The sequence below is a fragment of the Danio aesculapii genome, chromosome 19 (assembly GCF_903798145.1).
Source record: "Danio aesculapii chromosome 19, fDanAes4.1, whole genome shotgun sequence".
Taxonomy (NCBI): domain Eukaryota; kingdom Metazoa; phylum Chordata; class Actinopteri; order Cypriniformes; family Danionidae; genus Danio; species Danio aesculapii.
The window spans coordinates 9,492,983-9,513,584 of NC_079453.1; the positions used below are offsets into that span (position 1 = coordinate 9,492,983).

The 20,602-nt window shown below is 36.6% G+C and overlaps 1 pseudogene; it reads right to left on the minus strand.

Moving 5' to 3' along the window:
• Positions 1-2,566: 2,566 nt before the first annotated feature.
• On the minus strand, positions 2,567-20,048 carry LOC130246993 (interferon-induced very large GTPase 1-like; annotated as a pseudogene).
• Between the last annotated feature and the right edge of the window lie 554 nt (positions 20,049-20,602).

Consider the following 20,602-nt stretch of genomic DNA (forward strand, 5'->3'; position numbering starts at 1 on the left):
TTCTCAGTTCAATATCTTTTAATGCATGTTCAAACTTGTGTTCATATGAGTTGTTTATAGTTCTTGTGCATACAGTAAAAACAAGCTTGATTGTCATACTTTTCATTTTCAGAGGTAATGATATCAGTGAAGGATTTCAGTTTGATAGGATGTATAACGCAAGGTACATCACTCAGAATATTTAAATTTTTAGACAAAACTTTTGTAAGTGTTCCCTGTTTGCTGTAATTTTACACACTTGAGTAAATTATTATAAAGGACATTCAGAATGTAGTTTCCAAATATGATTGACAGCGTTTGTGCCAAGACAGAAAAGAAAGGATCTTTTGATGTTATGGCTTTGATAATGAAATTTTGTATTTGCCATTAATTTCCATACCTTTAGAAAGCTAATGTAAGCTGCTTTTTGTATTATTTACAGATGCATATACTGCAAACTGCATATTTAGGTTAATCAGAATGCATTTGCCCATCTGATAATAATTTATAACTGATTTGGAAGTCAATTTCATATTACCCTGTACAATATAAGAATGTATATATGCCCTGTGTTCAAAGTTTATTCTTCCACTACAGAGTAAAACGTTTAAATAACTTAAAGACTGCTCAGTTTTTATTTATTTTACAATAATAATGATAATATATTTAAATTATTACAACATACCAATATTTTTTGAATTAGTCATTTGAAGAATCTGTTACTGAACTGATTGTTGCTAGTAGGGATACAGCTGCGGTCGGGTTATTACGAAAGTTTTATTATTCATTAAGTAATCTATTAATTGTATCATATTAATATCCGCCTTTTCCCCAACCCTGACGATACGTAAAGATAATTTATTTTTGTACAGCGTCACAAAAATTATGCTATAAGATGTCTCTAGTCTAGACGGTTGTTGCTAGAACGGATACAGCTGCGGTCGGAAGTTAACGAGAAGCATTTATATTATTTAACGCTGACATGCTCTCGTCATCCGTGCCTCAGCAAAAAAAAATCAAATTTTCAAGCTCGAAGACCGAGAAAAAGCAGTTTGGTGCAACGAAAGGAAAGCACCGCGATGAAAACCGAAAGCTTTCTGGACAAGAAGCCAGTTCTAGGTGCAGGTCAGTTTCATGGCGTCAACTTAGCTAAACCAATAATAATGAAACCCATCACTTACAATAAATTAGAAACATACTTGTATATTATTAATATCATAATAGAATAAAACATGTAATATGTCCCTGCTGGGAAAAAAAGCTGCTTAACCAGCCTAGGCTGGTTTTAGCTGGTTGACCAGACTGGTTTTTAGAGGGGTTTTAGCCATTTCTCTACGCTGGTTTCCAGCCATTTTCAGCCTGGTCCTAGCTGGTCAGGCTGGAAAATGGCCAGCTAAAACCAGGTTGACCAGCCTGGTTTAAGCTGGCACAGCTGGTTTTGGCTGCGCTTCCAGCCTGGCTAGCTGGTCAAGCTGTCATCTCCCAACCTGACCAGCTAGGACCAGGCTGGAAATGGCCAAAATCCCTCTAAAACCAGGCTGGTAAACCAGCTTAAACCAGCCTAGGCTGGTTTAAGCTGTTTTTTAATCAGTAGGGATATTATAATAATTCAAAAACGAAAAAGATTTTGATGTATTATACCATACTTGAAATGTGAATTTAGCCAATAAGTTAACAATTGCTTAAGATTTGAGTTATTGACGTCTGACTGAAACCACCCATATGGTGTGAACAATGTTTGCCCCTTACTGATTTCACACTTTTTCACACTTCAATGTTTCAAATTTAAATGTTAGTCAAAGATAACATAAGTAAACACATTATGCAGTTTTCATATTAAGGTTTTTATTAAAAGAAAAACAAAATACAAAACTACATGGCACTGTGGTGTATCACACATGAGTTATTTTTCTGTTGTCACGCCCAGGCCTGATTACTGCCACACTGTTTGCAATCAAGAAATCACTTGAATAGAACTTGCCTGATAAAGTGAAGTAGACCAAAAGATCCTCAAAAGCTATACATCATGCCGAGATCCAAAGAAATTCAAAAACAAATGAGAAAGAAAATTATTCCCAGGAGTGGCCGGCCGACCAAAATTACCCCAACAGTGCAGCGACAACTCATCCGAGAGGTCACAAAAGACCCCAAAGTGTGATGCTTTAGGCTGATTTGTAGATTTCCAATGTAATAAAATTTGCCTGTGAGCAAGACTCGATCCATTAAGTGGAATGCCAAATTGTGCAAATTCTCCACATGCTAAATCATTTATTAAATATTCTTCCATAGATAGTCTAATGTTAAATAACATTGTACACATTGCTGGAGTCCATGATTAGAATGAAAATTTAATTTCTACCCAATTTAATTCATATACTCTCATATAAACATTGATAGCATATAGAATTATAAAAAATTCTTGCTTTTAGTTTGCTCACGTTATTTATTGTTGTAAAATATTTTAATAGACAACATGAAATCAATGAAAGACTTGTTTCTTCATGGACTACCATTCAGCAAATACTAGTTATCTAAAAAAATCTAAGTAAAATGTTTTAGAGTTCAGTGGACTGAAGACTTTCCAGTTCACCTGTCCTTTTATTGTTTCATTTCCACAATTTATTGCTGTTGTCCATTGGTAGCTTTTTAATGTTTCATTTTGAATGTATCTTCCAAGCATTTGTTAGCCTGTTGTACAGAGATTCTATGCCAATTATCAGGAATGTCTGCTGGTTTAACATTGTATCGTGCAGCAAATTTAGTGTTGTACTTGGCAAAGATGTACTTCCAGAAGTCAGTGGCCTCGATACTAGAGTCAGGCTGTATTCTCCAGTCTGGATAGAATTGTCTATATTCCTTGTAAGGATGCCACTGATATCCTGTGTCTTTATGGCGGAATGTCATTTCACTCGCAACTAGAGATGAGCATATGTCAGCTATTAGTTTATTGTTAGTGATCCAGGAATAGTAGCCAATGCCTTGTGGCCGATGGATGGACACAAAGTGATTTGTATGCCTTTTTCCACCAGCTTCACAAGGTGCCATGCAGAACGGACACTTTTTTCCACAGCCAAACACTCTGTTGAAGAGCACCTCTTGAGGTTTGCTCACAGAGAGTCTGGTTAGTTTATCTCTTACGTTCGTTTCAGCGTGCAGCTGATCTTCTAATCGCTTATGCATTTTGTCTATTGAAGATTTAAGGCAATCTATAAATTCGACAGGGTTAGAGTTGTTTAAAGCTAGAGTTGCATTGAGGGTGTCCGCTGGTATGACCAAATCTTTATTTAGATTTTTGCAGACATTAGTCACAAACCTGCCAATGTTCGTGGGGATGCCTGCTGTCTTCTGCACACTTTCAATGGCTTCCTTGAGTTTGTTGATGATAGCATTCAAGTGCTTTACCTCTAATATCGAAAGAGCCCCTTTCTTCGAAAAATGTTCAATAATCTTTTCTGAAATCCACTTAATTACAAAGTTTTCATAGTTGAGTACATACTCTAGAATATTGTCAAAGTTATCATCCCAAAGCAGCTGTTTTAAAAGTGAGCACTGGAAAAATGATCTTGTGCAAAACTCAAGGCCTCTTTCACCTGATGACATTTCATCCACAATGTCAGGCCCAAGATGTTTCTGGATGTACTCCATCACAGCAGGGGCGAAGCACTGCATGGCACACATTTCTGCCTTGTTCTGACACTGGTCTCGTTCATAGTAAAGGTCTTTAAAGTCAGCCAACCATTCTTTCTTGAAGAGTTGAAGGGATTTCAAAGGGTCGTTCCTGTGGATGTAGTCATCATGTATTTTCTGGAAAGCTCTTGCAGCATTCCCACAAATGTGGATCTTGAGAGCTGCTTCAACTTCAGGACTTATCTGTGGATCCTTACAGCTTTCCAAATTCTTGTCAATGAAGCACAATAGCTCTTGTATGTCAGCACTGTTGTAATCTGATTTAGGCTCTGTCTTATTTTTAATAAATATGTCACTTTGATATATTATTTTGTCACATGCAAGTTGTACTAGCTTGTGCTTTTTATTCCTCTCTGCGGGCCGCAGGGAATTACTGAATCTTGTGAAAAATGTGTTTTTGCAACTGCAAAGAATGGTCCAATTCCACACTGATCAAGACTGGTGACACATGATAGCATCTCTCGTACCGCCCCACTTTTCATTTCCAAGTTGCTGTGTAAAAGTCTGTAGGTTTCATCACATCTTGTCTTGGTAGAGCTGAGAAGGAGTTTTGCTTCACAATGTCATTCCATATTTTTTCAAATTCCCCATTCAGTTCACTATCGCAGAGTTTCTTTGTTCTGCTCCTGCAGACTTTAATTAAATTAAGGACTTTTTCTTTCATGGTATCCCTCTGCTTTTGTTTTATAAGTTCCACCTTTTCAATTCCCTTCTGAATCAAAATAGCGTTCTCCAGTTTGATGTGTATATCTGTCTGAACCTCTCTTCGAATGCCTCGTGCACTATTTAAAAAGTCCTCTTTGTGATCTTCAACAAGGTGTGCATGTTCCAACTCACTTTCAAAGTACTGCTGAATTGAATCTAGAAGGCTTTCCTCTTTTTTCCCCAACTCATTATCAGCTTCACATTTTAAGGCAGCTAATACTCTATCAAGATTAACTGCATCCCCTGACTGCGCTGACACTGCACCCATGTTAGTGATTTTGGTCTCAGATTTTGTGCACCAGTCAATCATGTGCTTCCTGAACACCCATTCCCAAGTGTTAAACTCAGCACAAAGTTTGGAGTACGCCTCGGCAATGAGGCTGTTGCGAAAACTGAAAATAAAGCTTTCAAATTGTACAGCCTTCCAGAGGCTTCGGATCCATTCTGCAAATGCCACAAAATCCTGTGCTGGGACTTTTGTTTTCTTTAAAATGTCAAGTATACCATGCTTGAACTTGTTAACCCCTTCACTGTAACCAGTATTAACAGGTGCCATTGGAGGAGTTCCGAGCCACAGTCCAGGTATGTACCAGTTGTTTCCATCAATGTTATACTCTAGGATGTCTGTGAAAGTGTAGTTGCTGCTCTTTTTTTCCATTTTCGCAGCGGCTTGAGTCATAACGTCTAGCTGTTGAAAAAAGCTCATTCTCTCTCTCAAGGTTTTATCATGCACTGCGACATCTGCTGCATTCTGATGTGCAAAATGACAACAAGGCTTTTTCCCCACCTCTTTCATGCGAAGAAAGGCATGGACAACGATTTGCAAAGTGTCTTTCATCTCTGTAGCATTTTCCATCGCAAGGTTGACAATAGTGATGTCGCTCAGTCCAACGACCAAGGTTGCAAGTTCATTATCATGCTCAAAACTATCAGCTAGTTTTGCTAACTCCAGAGATTTTAATCCCTCTGTGTCAATCACTAGAAGATAGTCACACTGAAGCTCTGCTCTGAATTCCTCCGACACTCCTATCAGAAGCATGAACGCTCCTCTTGTGCATCTGCCACTGCTAACAGCAAACTGAACTCCAAACATCGTGTTGAGGAGGGTAGACTTCCCAGTGCTTTGGACCCCTAAAACTGTTATGACTCTGATCTTATTGTGAGGTGCTGTCAGTTTGTTGAGTGCTGTAAGCACATCTCCAATCCACGTCAGTGGAATGTTCGATGCCTCTCCATCAACAAGCTCAAGAGGAAACCCATTCAGCATCAACTGAGCACATACTTCTGGTAATTCTTTAGAGCAGGGTTTTTCCAGGTTTCCTGTGAGTGTGCAGACTCATAAAGTTGACTTATTTCTCTCATGAAGTGTTGAACTCCTAAAGAGCTGTTGGCAATATTATTATCCAGTTTTCGAAGGTGTTCTTTTTCTTTTCTGGCTTTCTTACATGCTTCCTTATACTGCTCATCAAGACTGGACAGGTGCTTTCTTGTTAGACTGTCCAACATTATTTTCATCCATTTAAGAAAATACATCTGGAAATTTGATGAGCAGCACAAGCCAGAGATGAACAGAGATATTACTTGTTTCATGTTGCTGTTTTCTTGTTCCGTTTTCAGTTTGTATTCGACTTCTAAGTTCATCCTTGTAGTGCTCAATGTTTTGTTTCTTTGCCTTTCTGAGGCGACACATTTCTTTCTCCAGTTCGGAAACCTCTTTCAACTTTTCACCTTGCAAAGGTAATTGTCTTATTTTAAACTGAGATATATTGTCAATGTCTTGTGTCATTGTTTCTGCCATTTTCTTTGCATTTTGACAAATTTCATCATTTTCATCTACAAGGATCCCCAGATCTGGGGCAATTTCAGACATTTTTTTGATGCTAACATTGTAGAATGTTTAAGTATTTCATCGACAGCCGTCTGTAGTTTAGCAACAAAGTCATCATCATTCATTCATCTCACATCCTTGAAGATAACTGAGTGTGTATTGAGCATTAGCTCTGCCAAACGTTTTTCTAAATCGTTTCTTGATTCTATATCATTTGTGTTGCAAACTAGTACCAATTTTGAGAGCTGCAAGGAATTCAGAAGTGTCTGGTTTGAGTCCAGATCATCACAAAATAGAAAAACTGCAGAGGATACTTGGCTCAAGAAGGCAAATTGGACCTCAAATTCAGAAATATCCCCTCGTAGATTAGCCACAGCAATTGGCTCTTTGAATTTGTCCGTTTCCTTTCCACAAGGAAGATACCAGGTCATTTCAACAAGACCATTACAGATCTTTCTTGGAAAGTTTCCATTTGCAATTTTCCAGTGAACAAAAGTGTCATGGTTTTGCTGATTGTTGCTGATGAGTTTATTTAGAAACTCAGATTTGGACAACTTACTTTTTCCCAGTCTAACAAAAGAGATCAGGGGCAAATCAGTTTGCACAATACTGTTTTCCCCTGAACAGTCCTTTCTCAATGAATGGGATCGGAACTGTTTTGTTATGTCCCTCAGGGCCCAAAGCATCAGCGTACACTCATTTGTGTCACAGTTTGGCAGCAGTAAAGGCAAGAACTGACACAGTGACATTTTAAGAGCCATTTCTTGTTGGAGAAAAGGGTCGGCACAGTGGAAAAGAGCTGTGATCAAATCCAGTGGATTTATTCCTTTATGGTCCTCAGCAGAGGTCTTGGCACATTTGATACTTCTAGCTGATGAATTGACCATCATGAGCTTTCTGAGAAAAAGCCAGGGCAAATCCTTAAAACTTCGGGCTTGGTTCTCATCTGACATTTTCTTCATTCCAACACAGACTTTAAAGTGAGTTTATTCTTCAAGTGTCTTTGTAGACCCAGTTCTGTTAACATATATTCCATATTTATGTCTGCAAAAGTAACATCATTTAATTTAAAGATCCATTTCCAATCACATTAAAGCATAATTGTGTGATATTAATCTGTAAGTGCTGAAAAGACCGGTACACACTGCATGTTTGGGATGCTGATGCCCTAAATAAACTTAATAAAGAACTTATTTTTTCTACAGTTATGTCTGTTTAAACAATAAACAACAATAGGGAAATTAACTGGATCAGTTTTGGCTCCAGGAAACACCAAATCAGCACTAACTGGCCTAAGATAATGTCAAATGGATGTCCATGCTGGTCTTTTCAGCAGGGTGCTACGTCTTATTATTTGAGTAAATGAAATAATCACAACTTACTTGTGCGCTGTGTGACTTTCATAGGAGTGCTCTCAAGTTCTGTGTCATTAAGTTTAACTAATGTGTAGACAGAGAAGGAATATTCCATGCCTGGGCTTAGACCTGATACATTAATCTCTTCCTCATCTGTAAACGTTTCCATTAGATTGGCTTCACCCTGGCTACATATCACTCTGAATCTGTGTGTAATCTTGTCATCTGTGATAGGATTGGTCCATTTCAGAGTAGCAGAAGTTGCCTCATTTTTGATTTCTAGGTTTGTGGGTGGAAGTGGCTCTGTAAGGAATGAAAAATGAAAAATAATTGTCCATTGCAATTCCAGCAAATTATTATTCAATTGCTGTACAGTAAATGAGCCACTTACGTGTATGGATGATTAAAGCAACTGGTTTACTTTGTTTATCATCCTCCAGAATTGTGTTTATTGTAGCTTTGTACTCAGTGGCAGGAAGAAGGTCTATCATTACAATGGTATTTAAGTCTGATTTCATAGTCACTGATTCAGTTTTCTCTTCATTTTTATACATGATCACTTGGAATTTGTAGAAACTGGGATCCATTTCTGGAGGTGATGTCCAATTTAGTCTTGTAGTTGTTGCGTCTATTGCAACATATTTAAAGTTCTCAGGTGCTGGGATTGCTTTAAGGGGAAAAAATTACTACATGAGCATATACAAAGTATAGATTATTGTAGATGAGAATGATTTCTCACTGATTGGAACACGCATTGTGTGAGTTGACAACATTTGGGCTGCTTTTAAATTTGAACTGTATGTTCAAGTGATTGCTATGTTGATTTTAATTGTAGTCTTTGATTTATGTGTGTTTAGACAATTAATCTCTCATCATTTCTGTCTGGTTGAACATTTTTGTCACGGTAGTATTTGTGATACAATTATTCAGTGAAGTAAACAATGTTTGACAGCAACAGCATTTCTCAGAGCAAGTTTAAGGCCCAATCCCAATTCTGCCCCTTAGTCCTTCCCTTACCCCTACCCCTCATTTTGCGCATTTGCCTCGTTTGTTGCACTGGGCATTGGTGTCCCAATTCTTTTTTTTTTTTCCATAATATTTTTATTTTTCATTTTCAGTTTGTACACATTGAAATCACATTTTTCAAACATTTTTTCCAACATTAACCTTGTTGCATTTACAAATTATACAAAAAATAAGGATATATACATATTTATATTAAAACAACAAACAAACAAACAAAAAATAAATAAAAGTAAAACTGCTCCTCTTTTGTTGTTATTGGTAATCTATTCAAACATGACAATTATAATCATACTGAGTACTAAGTACAGTACACAACATATTGAGGAATGTATCAATACTGAACTATAAAGCTGGAACTGCATTGTCCATCAAAAAATTATTCATCAACTTCTTCCTCTGTTATATCCACTTCTTTGATATAACTAATGAAAGGACTCCATATATTTTCAAATACACGCTGTTTAGATTTTAGTATGTAAGTTATTTTTTCTAATGGCAGACTTGACAACATTTGTCTTATCCATTGAGAAGCGTTTGGTCTTTGCATCTTTGTCCATAGCAAAGCTACACATCGTTTGGCATAAAGCAAGCTGAGGTCTATAAATACTTGTTCGCTTCTACTATAATTCGAGTCCTCTGGATATAAGCCCAGCAAAAAAAGCTTTGGCTCGAGGAGGATTTGTTTTGAAATAATTTTTTCACTTATGACTCTTACCTCTTCCCAAAATAATTTAATCTTTGTGCACTGCCAAATACAGTGAAACAAGGTTCCTCTAGCTTCCAAACATTTTGTACAAATATCTGGTATGTTTTTATTATATTTATTTAATTGTACTGGTGTTACATATGTCCGCATTATCCATTTATATTGTATAAGTTTAAGACGTGAATTTATAGACATAGTGTGAGCTTTAGTGCAGGCTTCTTCCCAATCTTCATCCGAAAATTCAGACTGCAAATCTTCCTTCCATGCATTCAACTTGCTATATGAATTTTCAGGTGAATTCATTGTCAGCAAATCATAAAATTCTGATATGATACCTTTTCTCAGATTATCTTTTATCATCATGTTTTCTAAAGAGGAATATGGAGGTCTATTAAGATCATTATCTTGATTTGCTTTAACAAAACTTCTTAATTGAAGGTATTTGAAAAAATGTTTTCTATTGAGATTAAATTTAAGCCTCAACTCTTCAAAGGACATCATTCTATCTGAATCTGTCAAGTAAAGAATTTGAATCATTTTAAGTCCTTTCGACTCCCACAATTTGAATGTTGCATCTGATCTTCCTGGTACAAAAAACCGATTACCCCATATTGGACTAAATTGAGACAGTGAATGTGAATTTTTTAGATATGTTTGTACATCAAACCATACATTTAACATGTTTTTACAATTGGGTTTTTAGTTTGTTTGCGTAGTTTTTTTGCGTGTCTGAATAAATGTATGAGGGAAGAGGTAAGCTTAAATTATAAGATTCCATTTCTGCCCAATGTGGAGATTCACTTGTTGAGAAGTAGAACATAATAGACCTCAGCTGTGCCGCCCAGTAGTACCATAGTAAGTTTGGACATTTTAAGCCTCCTCTGTCATATGGCAGGTATAACAAAGACAAACGCAATCTTGCCCTCTTATTGTTCCATATAAATCTAACAAACATAGTTTTTATTTTTGCAAACAGTTCTGAAGGTGGAGGTAATGGAATATTTTGAAATAGATAAAGTAGTTTGGGTAGTATGTTCATTTTTAAAATATTAATTCTTCCAATTATAGAAACTGGTAGTGACATCCATCTATCAACTGATTCGTTAATTTTTGTCATTAAAGATGCATAATTAGCATCAACAATATTTTCTAATCTTGGTAAAATCTGTACACCCAAATATTTAAACTGTTCAACAACTCCAAATTGAGATGCCTCTACATTTGGATTCTTTCTTTCATCTGAATTTAAGATTAATATGGAGGATTTTGTTTTGTTGATCCTATATCCTGAGATATTGCCAAATGTTTTAATTATTTGTACCACAGCTGGAATCGATTTACTTAATTTTGACATGAATAGAATGACATCGTCAGCATACAAGGCTATTCTATGTTCTGTTGGTCCTAACGTTATTCCAGAGTATTGCTGATGTGAGCGTACTGCAGCTGCGAAGGGTTCAATTGCTAGTGTGAACAGCAAAGGAGAGAGTGGGCAACCTTGTCGGCATCCTTTATCAATTTTTATAGGTTTGGAAATATTTCTGTTAGTTAGGATTTCTGCTGTCGAATTTTTGTATATTACTTTAACCCATTTTATGAAGTTATTTCCCATTCCAAATCTTTCTAAAACATTGAAAAGATAGGGCCATTCCACCCTATCAAAGGCCTTTTCGGCATCTAATGATAAGAGTGCTGTATCTGATATTTCTTTGCTACTATGAATAATGTTTAATACCCGTCTTACATTATGAAAACCCTGCCTTCCCATTATAAATCCATTTTGGTCTTTATTAATAATATATGGTAATGATTTCTGTAGCCGGTTTGCTAAAAGTTTACATATTATCTTAAGATCGGAGTTTAACAAACTTATAGGTCTCATGTTTTCACATTTATTAGAGGGTTTACCAGGCTTTGGCAATAAAATAATCAAAGCATTATTCATAGTAGGTGGGAAATTACCTTTTTGAAATGCCTCCAGAAACATTTCCATTAGTGGAATTAGTAATTTATTTTTGAATTTTTTATATAGATCTATTGGGAGACCATCTGGTCCTGCTCTTTTACCTGATTTCATGTTGTCAATAGCGTTCTCTATTTCTTCTATATTAATTTTCATCTCCAAATCTGCTTTGTGTTCATTTAAAAGGACAGGTATAGGCAATTCATCTAAAAACATTTTTTGATTTTGTAGATTGGTTTTACCTTTTGCTTCATATAGTTCTTTGTAATAGTCTCTAAAGGCATCATTAATTTCAACAGGATCCACTATATCCTTTCCATTTACCCTTACAATTGTAATAGGTGTTTTGGTCTCCAATTGTTTTATTTGCCATGCTAAAAGTTTACCTGATTTATCTCCCTGCTCGAAAAAAAGATTGCTTTAGTCTCAAAAGACTGGAGGCAGCTCTAAAAGCAGATAGCTTGTTGTATTCAGCCCTCAAATCATTAACTCATTTTGAATTTGTGGATCATTATTCTCATATACTTTTCCTTGAAGAGTTTTTATTCTATGTTCCAATTGTATTCTTTCTCTTTTATCTTTTTTGATTTTGAACCTACGTAACTAATAATATGCCCTCTGAGGAAAGCTTTAAAAGCTTCCCACTTTATACATGCAGATGTTTGTGTAGTATTAATTTCAAAAAAATCTTCAATCTGTTTTTCTATATATGTCACAAAGTTTTCATCTTGTAACCATTTATGCTGAAAGTGCCATCTAGTTGGGTCCTTTGTCAATTTTCTATCCACATATTCTATACAACATGGGGCGTGATCTGAAATCACAATATTATCGTAGAAGCTGTTATGAACTTTGGCTCGTAATTCTGAGGAAATTTAAAAAAAATCGATTCGAGAGTATGTCTTGAACACATTTGAGTAACAAGAATATGATTTTGTTTGTGGTTTCATTTCTCTCCAAATATCCAGCAGATTAAATTCATTAATTAAATTAATAATTTCTGCTCTACTTTTTTTATGTGTCTCGTCCAATCCTGTGGATCTATCCAGACATGGATTTAGAGTACAATTAAAATCTCCAGCTATAATAAATAATCCTGGTAATGCTGACAGCGTAAAAAATAAATCTACATAATATTTAGGGTCATCTGTATTGGGGCCATAGACATTTACCAGATTTAAACATTCTGATAGTAGAGACCCTTGAACTATTAAATATCTCCCAAACTTATCTTTAAGTATTTGTTTTACTTGAAATGGTACTGTATTATGAATAAGGGTCACAACTCCTCTAACCTGGGATGAAAATGATGCTGAGAACACACTACCCTGCCACCTCCTCCTTATTTTGATAATATCATTTTCTAGTAGGTGTGTTTCCTGTAGAAACACTATTTTAGAGTCCATATCTTTTAGTTTGTTCATGACTTGTTTCACTTTTTTAAGTTGTTGTAGGCCTCTGCAGTTCCAGGAAACAAAATTAAGGGATACTCCTTGAGACATTTTTTTAAAAAGAAAAAAATAGATTACCTTGTATTATGAAAATAAGAATACAGAGAAGCACGACGAACTTGGATGCACGAACCCACATCCAACACATTGAACATGAACTACACCTTTCCCACTTCTGTGGGATCTCCCCTAGAAACATCCTGATTCCTGGTATAGCTAAGAACTGTTCCACACTAGTGAGGATCAGTCAAACCACTCTGTGTAATCCCTTTTACTGAACCCTCACTGCCGCTACATATTTTAACAATTAACATTCGTCTGCAACCAGTATAATGTTACTGTAGTCTATCAGTTTCACACATATTTCCTTTTGTGTCTGACTATCTAGTATTTTATTTATTTTTTTTTGTAATAGTATAACCTGATATAGGCTTCAGATATTACAATATATTTTGATTACCTGATAAAGGTTTCGGATATCAATGCACTTTCAATAGCTTCATTCTTAAACATTCCAACCTCTTTTTTTTTTAACTGGTGCAAGTGTCCTCCTTAATTTTGTTGATGAATTCTCGTGCTTCGTCTGCCGTTTGAAAAGTACGAGTTTGTTCTTTGTATGTTACCAGCAGCCTGGCTGGGTTAATCACTCCGTGTCGAATCCCCAAGTCGCGCAGTTCCTGACGTATTGGGTCAAACTGCTTCCGCCGTTGGTGTATTCCAGTTGCCAAGTCAGAAAAAAACCTTATTTGCTGGTTCTTGTACCGAATGTCTTGTTTGGCCCGTGCAGCTGTGATGACTGCCTGCTTATCCTTGTGGTTTAGGAACCGCATTATCAGCGTTCGCGGCGGCGCTTTTGGGTCCCTCATTGGTCCGATTCTGTGTGCCCTTTCGATGATACATGAGGACTGCAAAGCGATACCATTCAGTAATTCTGGAATCCACTTATCCAAAAAGGAGCAGGGGTCTCTTCCCTCGGCGCCTTCCGGGAGGCCCACCAATCTCAAGTTGTTTAGACGCGATCTGGTTTCTAAGTCCACAAGTTTATCCTCCAAAATTTTGTTCTTTGACTCCAGTTTGTTTACTTTGGTTTGCAGGTTGGCAACGTCATCCTCTACGTTTGAAATCCGCAATTCCGCCTGCGACACTCGTTCACCACAATCACTTATCTCCTTTCTCATACTTTCAATCGCCGCCAAGATTCCATCAAATCTTGATGAAAAGTCCGTCTTTAGGGAGTTTATAGCAGCCAGTATATCGTCCGCTTTCGCTCCTTCAACTGTGGCCTCTCCGTTAGACTCATCCACCGCGGCTTCATCGTTACCCTTCTGTGTTTCACCACAGACGCGGTAATCTGTTAGTTTCGGCTGTCTTGACGATTTACTATTTTCTTTATTTAACTTGGCAGACTTCGACATTTTGGGGTTCACACCAACCTTATTCTAACACGTTTTGTTGCGTATACGAATGTTTTTAGTAGAAAGTTATAGTAGTTAGGGCAGAGCAGCGTGAGGCACGTCTTCTCAGGTGGCCGCCATAACCGGAAGTCCGTCCCAATTCTTTTTAGCTTGAAGGCGTAGGGCTAAGGGCAAGGAGTATACAACCCCTTCAAACAAAGATTTTTCAGGACAACACTCGAAACCAAGGGGTAAGAATATTTCCCAGAACACACCAGCCACAGGTGCACTCGGTAGTAAGGGTCACAAAGTAATTTTTTTGGCATTATTACGAATTTTTACAACAAACAAGAACATGTTTTAATATATTCATAACCGCGTTCGTGTTTTAACATCATGCTTTTTAAAAAAAAGTTAAATTAAAAAAAGCTAAATTTTGCGATCTATAGTCCATAATAATAACTCCTGTACAGCAGTCCCACAACATTCTGACACTCGAATACCCTGTCAGAAAAGTCTAGTGACACTTTTTACAGTGTCTGCTATATTGTTAATGTTGTTTTTGTGTGTTACATGAATATGGCCATCTTATTGCCACAGTAGATCATTATGATAACATAATAAATCCCTTCAGTGATTTCCTGAAGATAATAACCAAAAAAATAGCACAAATGGAATCACTACAGCAGTCGCGATCGTCTGATGTCATATAAAGCAAGAGATCGCGATGACATATGATGTATGCAGGTGCTGTAGTGCTGTCCCAATTCTTAGGGGTTCATTTTGAAGCCCTTCCCCTTAACCCTCAGTTGTATGGGCCAAAGGGAAGGGGTACGAAAATAGAATTGGGATTGGGCCTAAGTCAGCTTCTCTGCCAACTCATTCACCTCTGCTCCTGCACATGAGGAGGTATTCATAAACCTTTGTTTCTCTTTGATTTTAGTATAAATTTTGTACAAAGTTCATACAGAAATTCCTGTCTTGAAGATGATCTCTTTAATCACTGTAAAAACCATCTGATGCAGATAATGAGATAATATAGTGCTATATCTCTTCATTGTGTCTCGATCCATTGGGTGGCCAGTAAAATTGACACCATCTCTTACCTGTCTAATATTTTTAAATAGTGATATATGGAGTGATATTTTTGCTCACATAATTTTTATAAATAAATGTAAATTTTGACATCCTCAGACAGACATCTTTCCTCTCCGTTACAGTGAACCTGCAGATCATTTGAAGCAGTCAATGAAGTATTGTAGGAATCACCACTGTCGGACTTATTTTATGTTGTTTGTCTTATTTCTTGCATCTACATCAGCAATCTATCTAAAACTACTATTTGTGCAGTAAACTCACTCTCCCAAGAGTTTTTCAGTTCTTCTTTAACTGGAAGTGTCTCAGTTTACTCTTATTGAACACCAGTACACCATATTTAGCTGTTTTTTTAATTATTTTTAAAGTTCCTCTGCATTTTCACCTGCAGCACTGAGACGAGAATGATTATGTGCTGTCGGCTCCATATTCCTGCTTTTAGACTGATTTTATATTCCATCTCATTTTTTTAAAGAGCCCTATTATGGGTTTTGAAAATGCCCTTCCATGTAGTGTGTCACACAGCTCTAAGTGAAGTGAAATATCCAGCTAAGGCTTAAATCTGTAAGTGTACAGTGTTTAAAACTATTGATTCATCTATAAAAGAGTCGACTCATAGTGCTTCAAACGAGTCGTCTTGATAACGAGTTATTAGGTGTTTCGCGATGACGCAGCTACGAAACACAAGTAGTTGCACGCGCAAGCCCGGGAGATTTGAAACCTGCGGCTCCGCCCACTAACAGAAAAAAGTCACACACACACACACACACACAGAGACACACACAGACACCGGTAGAATGAAGTCACGCTGTGCAGATGGAGATTATTGACAGTTCACCCAAAGATGAAACCTTAGCATATAGCCTAGCCTTGAGCAGATCGAGAGCCTCTGGAAACTACCTGCTTACAAGAAGACTTCTTCAGTTTGTTAAAGGAAGGATCAGTATAGACTGTCAGAACAAGGATCAGTGGATCATGAATCAGTTTCTTCCCCCATTTCACCAGTGTAAGTACGTGCGATTAAAATTGTTGCCTTGTTTACTCTAGCTTGCAAATTATGCATTTAGTTGTGTTTTGTTACTTGTAACCGCGTGTGCTGTATCAGGTTAACTCTTTATATTCTCATATCGCGTGTAAAGCTACGTTGAAACGCGACGCGTGCCGCTTTGTTTATGGATAGTCAGCTATGTGTGTGTGTGTAATGTGTGTGTGTGGCTCCTCTGAGGACGGTCGTTTGTGTGAGTGTCTCCTCTTAGGAGGTTGATGTGTGTGTGTGCGTGTCTCTGAATAGGGTAAAGCTCTAGGCAAAGGGTGATCAAAGGGACCCGTTTGTAAAGTGAGGACTTTAGGGGGTGTGCGGTTGAAATCTTAGGGTTGTAATCGCGGATGTAACTGAGGACGCGGAGGGGGAGGGAGGTGTCGCCGCCGCGCCGTCTATATTCTGGACGTGCCGGCCCTGTGTGTGCGTGTGTGTAAAAAGAGCAAGTAGACTGCTAGGACATATCCTCGCCAGTTCTTGGACTTTTTGCTTGATAAAATAGTTAGTCGTCAGTATTTTCTAGTCCATCGTCTATATTTACATTCACCCACTGGCAGCCAAATCCACTATGAAGCGTGTGTACACTGTGACTACTTTTATATTGTTGATAATCTGCTGGGCATTTCACTCTGTCTCGCCCTGAAGCCTGTCAGTGTCGTCGACCAATCGCAGCAGCCTGTCATTGGTCCAATCAGCGCAGATTAGCTTCGCGCTGAGGACGGGTTTGGGTACAAATGAATCGCTGAACGATTCATATGGGAGTCGCTGGGATAACTAGGTAAAATAATGCATATATAAGACCATCAAAGTGTTGTTTGACCTTGCTGCATATTAGACTGTTGTTGGAGACCCTTACAACCTAAATATGACCCTATTCATCTATAATATGGGCTCTTTAAGCAAACATGCGAATGCATTGTACACTACACTGCCATTATATATGACTGGTCTAGGCATTTTGCAGAATACTATTTTCAATGATGGTAGACTTCCTCCCAATATAACCATTGATTTGTTCGTTATTTTCTTGTGTGTTGCATAATTTCCGTTAGTACTCCAAGCATTGATCACCTTCTTCAATTTAATCAGTTTTCCGTTCTGATCTCAAGCCTACGCAAATAACTGAGAAGCACCATTCAGAGGCTGCATTTTTATGTTTCATCATGTAGACTCTCTGCAAAGTATTTTACAGTATTTAAATTACAAAAATACAAGACATTAAAGTATTTTAATACAAAATATAAACCCTGATTCATAAACCCTATCAAATACAAATGACAAAATACTATTTTGTATTTGAAATACGTATTTTAAGTCAGTTTAATGGTAAAGGGACTGATCAAATATGCCCATTGATTGAAGGTTTGTGAAGAAATTTCATGCTTCCTTGTAAGTTGAAATATTTTGTAGTATTTTCAAAATACTTGTTGTGGCTTTTGTATTTTGTAATTTATTTTGATACATGTACAATTGAGGTATTTGGTATTTTATTTTAAAATACATTTCAATGTACTTTTGCCCATCTCTGGTTGCCATTTTTCTTTTACTGTACTTGTCATGTGCTGAATCTATTTTGTTGTTGCTGGGAAACTGTCTGTTTCTATTGTCACCATAGTGGTGGGGCAGTGTTTGCACAAACAGAACTGAGCTTAGGAAAAAGAAATAATAACTGGTCAAAAGGTTAGGTAGAAAGATTTTTAACATGGATGAGATATAAACAACAGGTTGCTCATTACAGAAAACAAGGTTTTACTTTTACTTTTAGTGACATAAAATATCCATTTTCTGTTTTGTTGCAGTAAATGATAGATTAAATATCAAGGTTTTGAGATGCAATATTACATTTACATTTCTGAAATGATAAATGCTGAAATTAATGATTGTATGATCACCACGTCTTATTATTTTGGGCATAAAAAGATATACAAAAGAGGCTTGCTAAACAATGATTTCAACTTCTCTGTTTTACCTTCCCAATTCTCATATAATTCTGTTAATACATTTCTTTTCCAAGATTAGGGACAGCAAACAGACTAATATAAAAATGTATATCTGGAACCACAGGTGAGCTGCAACTTTATACTTGTTTTGGTTTCTGTTTAGATTTTTCCGCTTCATAGCCAAAATTTTAAAACTGTTGATTTGTTTTAAAGCTCAGCATGTGTTAAGGTAACCTGCTTATTTTAAGGTCATTTATGGCTGATTCACTGCAAAATACTTCAGTTAGATAGCACAGTGTTTCCCAGCCTGTTCCTGAAGGCACACCAACAGTCCACATTTTCAACCTCTCCCTAATCAAACACACCTGAATCATCTTATCATAACACCAGAAGAGACTCCAAAACCTGAAGTTAATGGGTCAGATAACGGAGACATCCAAAATATGTACTGTTGGTGTGCCTCCAGGAACAGGGTTGGGAAACACTGAGATAGCATACTGACACTATGCTTTGATGAACTCTCCATCGGACAGGTCAGCAGTTATGAATCACGAGGAACAGAAAGCAAATAGTTTAACAGCTAATATTATATAAATATCTGTGATATTGCCCCAAATTATAACAATGTTCTAGCAGATTATTTTTTTGGAGGATGACGTGCAAGAATTATTTTTGGACGAAGCTGGGGACAGCTTGGTCTCATATAGGCTACAGTTTTTGTGAAATATGTAGTTAAAGTGATCAGCTGTGTATACATCCAATGTAATGCTAACACATGAAAAATACTATAGCTATTTATATTCGATATATTTATTGATATTACTTTGATATTATATTCATGATCATGTTCTATCAATATTAGATTTTACTAATTAAGCTGCTGTACCACTCACTATCATTATAATTTAATTTGTACTTATACTCTTTGGATTGTATCAGAATGGAATTTACCGGACAAAATGAAAGCAGCTTGTTTACCTGTACACACAGATGCAGAGAAGCTCTTGCAGGTTTCCTCGGTTTCCACTACAGTGATGTTATACCGTGTGCCAGGCGTGAGTTGTTTTATCTCAAAATGATCTGCATCTGTTGTTTTTGTAAAATGAATTTCATCATTCTTCCATTCGACTTGGAATTTTTGTTGTTTATTTGCAGTCACACCTGGAGCTCCCCATTCTAATCGCACAGAATGAGGGCCGACATCTGTGAACCTAATTTGATCTGAAGAAGGGAAAATAAGTTTAAGGTGACAATGAATTCAATTTTTACTTTTGTAGATTTTTCTTTATGTTTAGGTCTGTGCTGTGTCTGCCAGCTCAGACAAGTCGAAAAGAAAACATGCAGCTTTTTTGTGTTTTATGTGTGGCGTTGTAGGGATACACCAGGGGTGCCCTAACTCGGTCCTGCAGGGTCAGTGTACTGTAGATTCTAGCTCTAACTTGCCTTGACACACCTGCACGGATGTTTCTAGAAAGTCTTGTAAGAGCTGGATTAGCTAGCCCAGGTGTGTCTGATTGGGATTGGAACTAAACTTTGCTTGACACCCTTGTTCTACACACTAACCAGCACGCTCACATTTGTAGATATTTGTTTAAATGCATTTTACATTTGATAATGGTGGGCTGCATTGTCAAGCAATGATAAATTATACAAGACAAATCTAAGCGTAGGAGATGGCCCAGCAAGATTTCACATTTTTTTCATTATGATGTGGAAGCATCTTAAATATAATATAATATAATATAATATATATAATATAATATAATATAATATAATATAATATAATATAATATAATATATAATATAATATAATAAAACCATACCTTCAATAGCAGTGCTTTCATCAGGATCCTCCATCTTTTGCTTCAAAGCCTGAATGTTTTATTCTAGGGAAATTTATTTCAACATATTTCAGTAATGTTGGCTGTAAGACATATTTCTAAGAAGATCATGTCAAGGTTGAATATTTATTCTATATTTAAACATTGTGAAACTCCTCTTTCAACGTATTGTTTATTTGATTACTTAAGACATTCCAAGGTAGAGGGAGCATAATCTGAAATATTTCAGTTGTAATAATATATTTTTAATATAATAATATTTTTAATATACTGCAAAATATCTGATCTATTTTTAAAATTCATTTTATTCAAAAAAACATTTGTTACAATACCTCAAATGAAGAAAAATGACTTTAATACTCACAGGCTGATTCAGATTATTTTAGAGATGCTTCCTCCTCAAGAGCCAAATGATGGTCTCTGCATCTGTCATACTGGGAGATTTAAATACTCGGTTGGGGTATAAGGCTTTTAGTTTTGATTTGATGTAGAGAAGGGTTTTTTTTAGCGTTACTGTCAGTCATACAGGTGTTTGGCAACTGGATAGACTTGTTGGACTGTAAACATTTTTACTGGAATTGTTTACTTTTTTC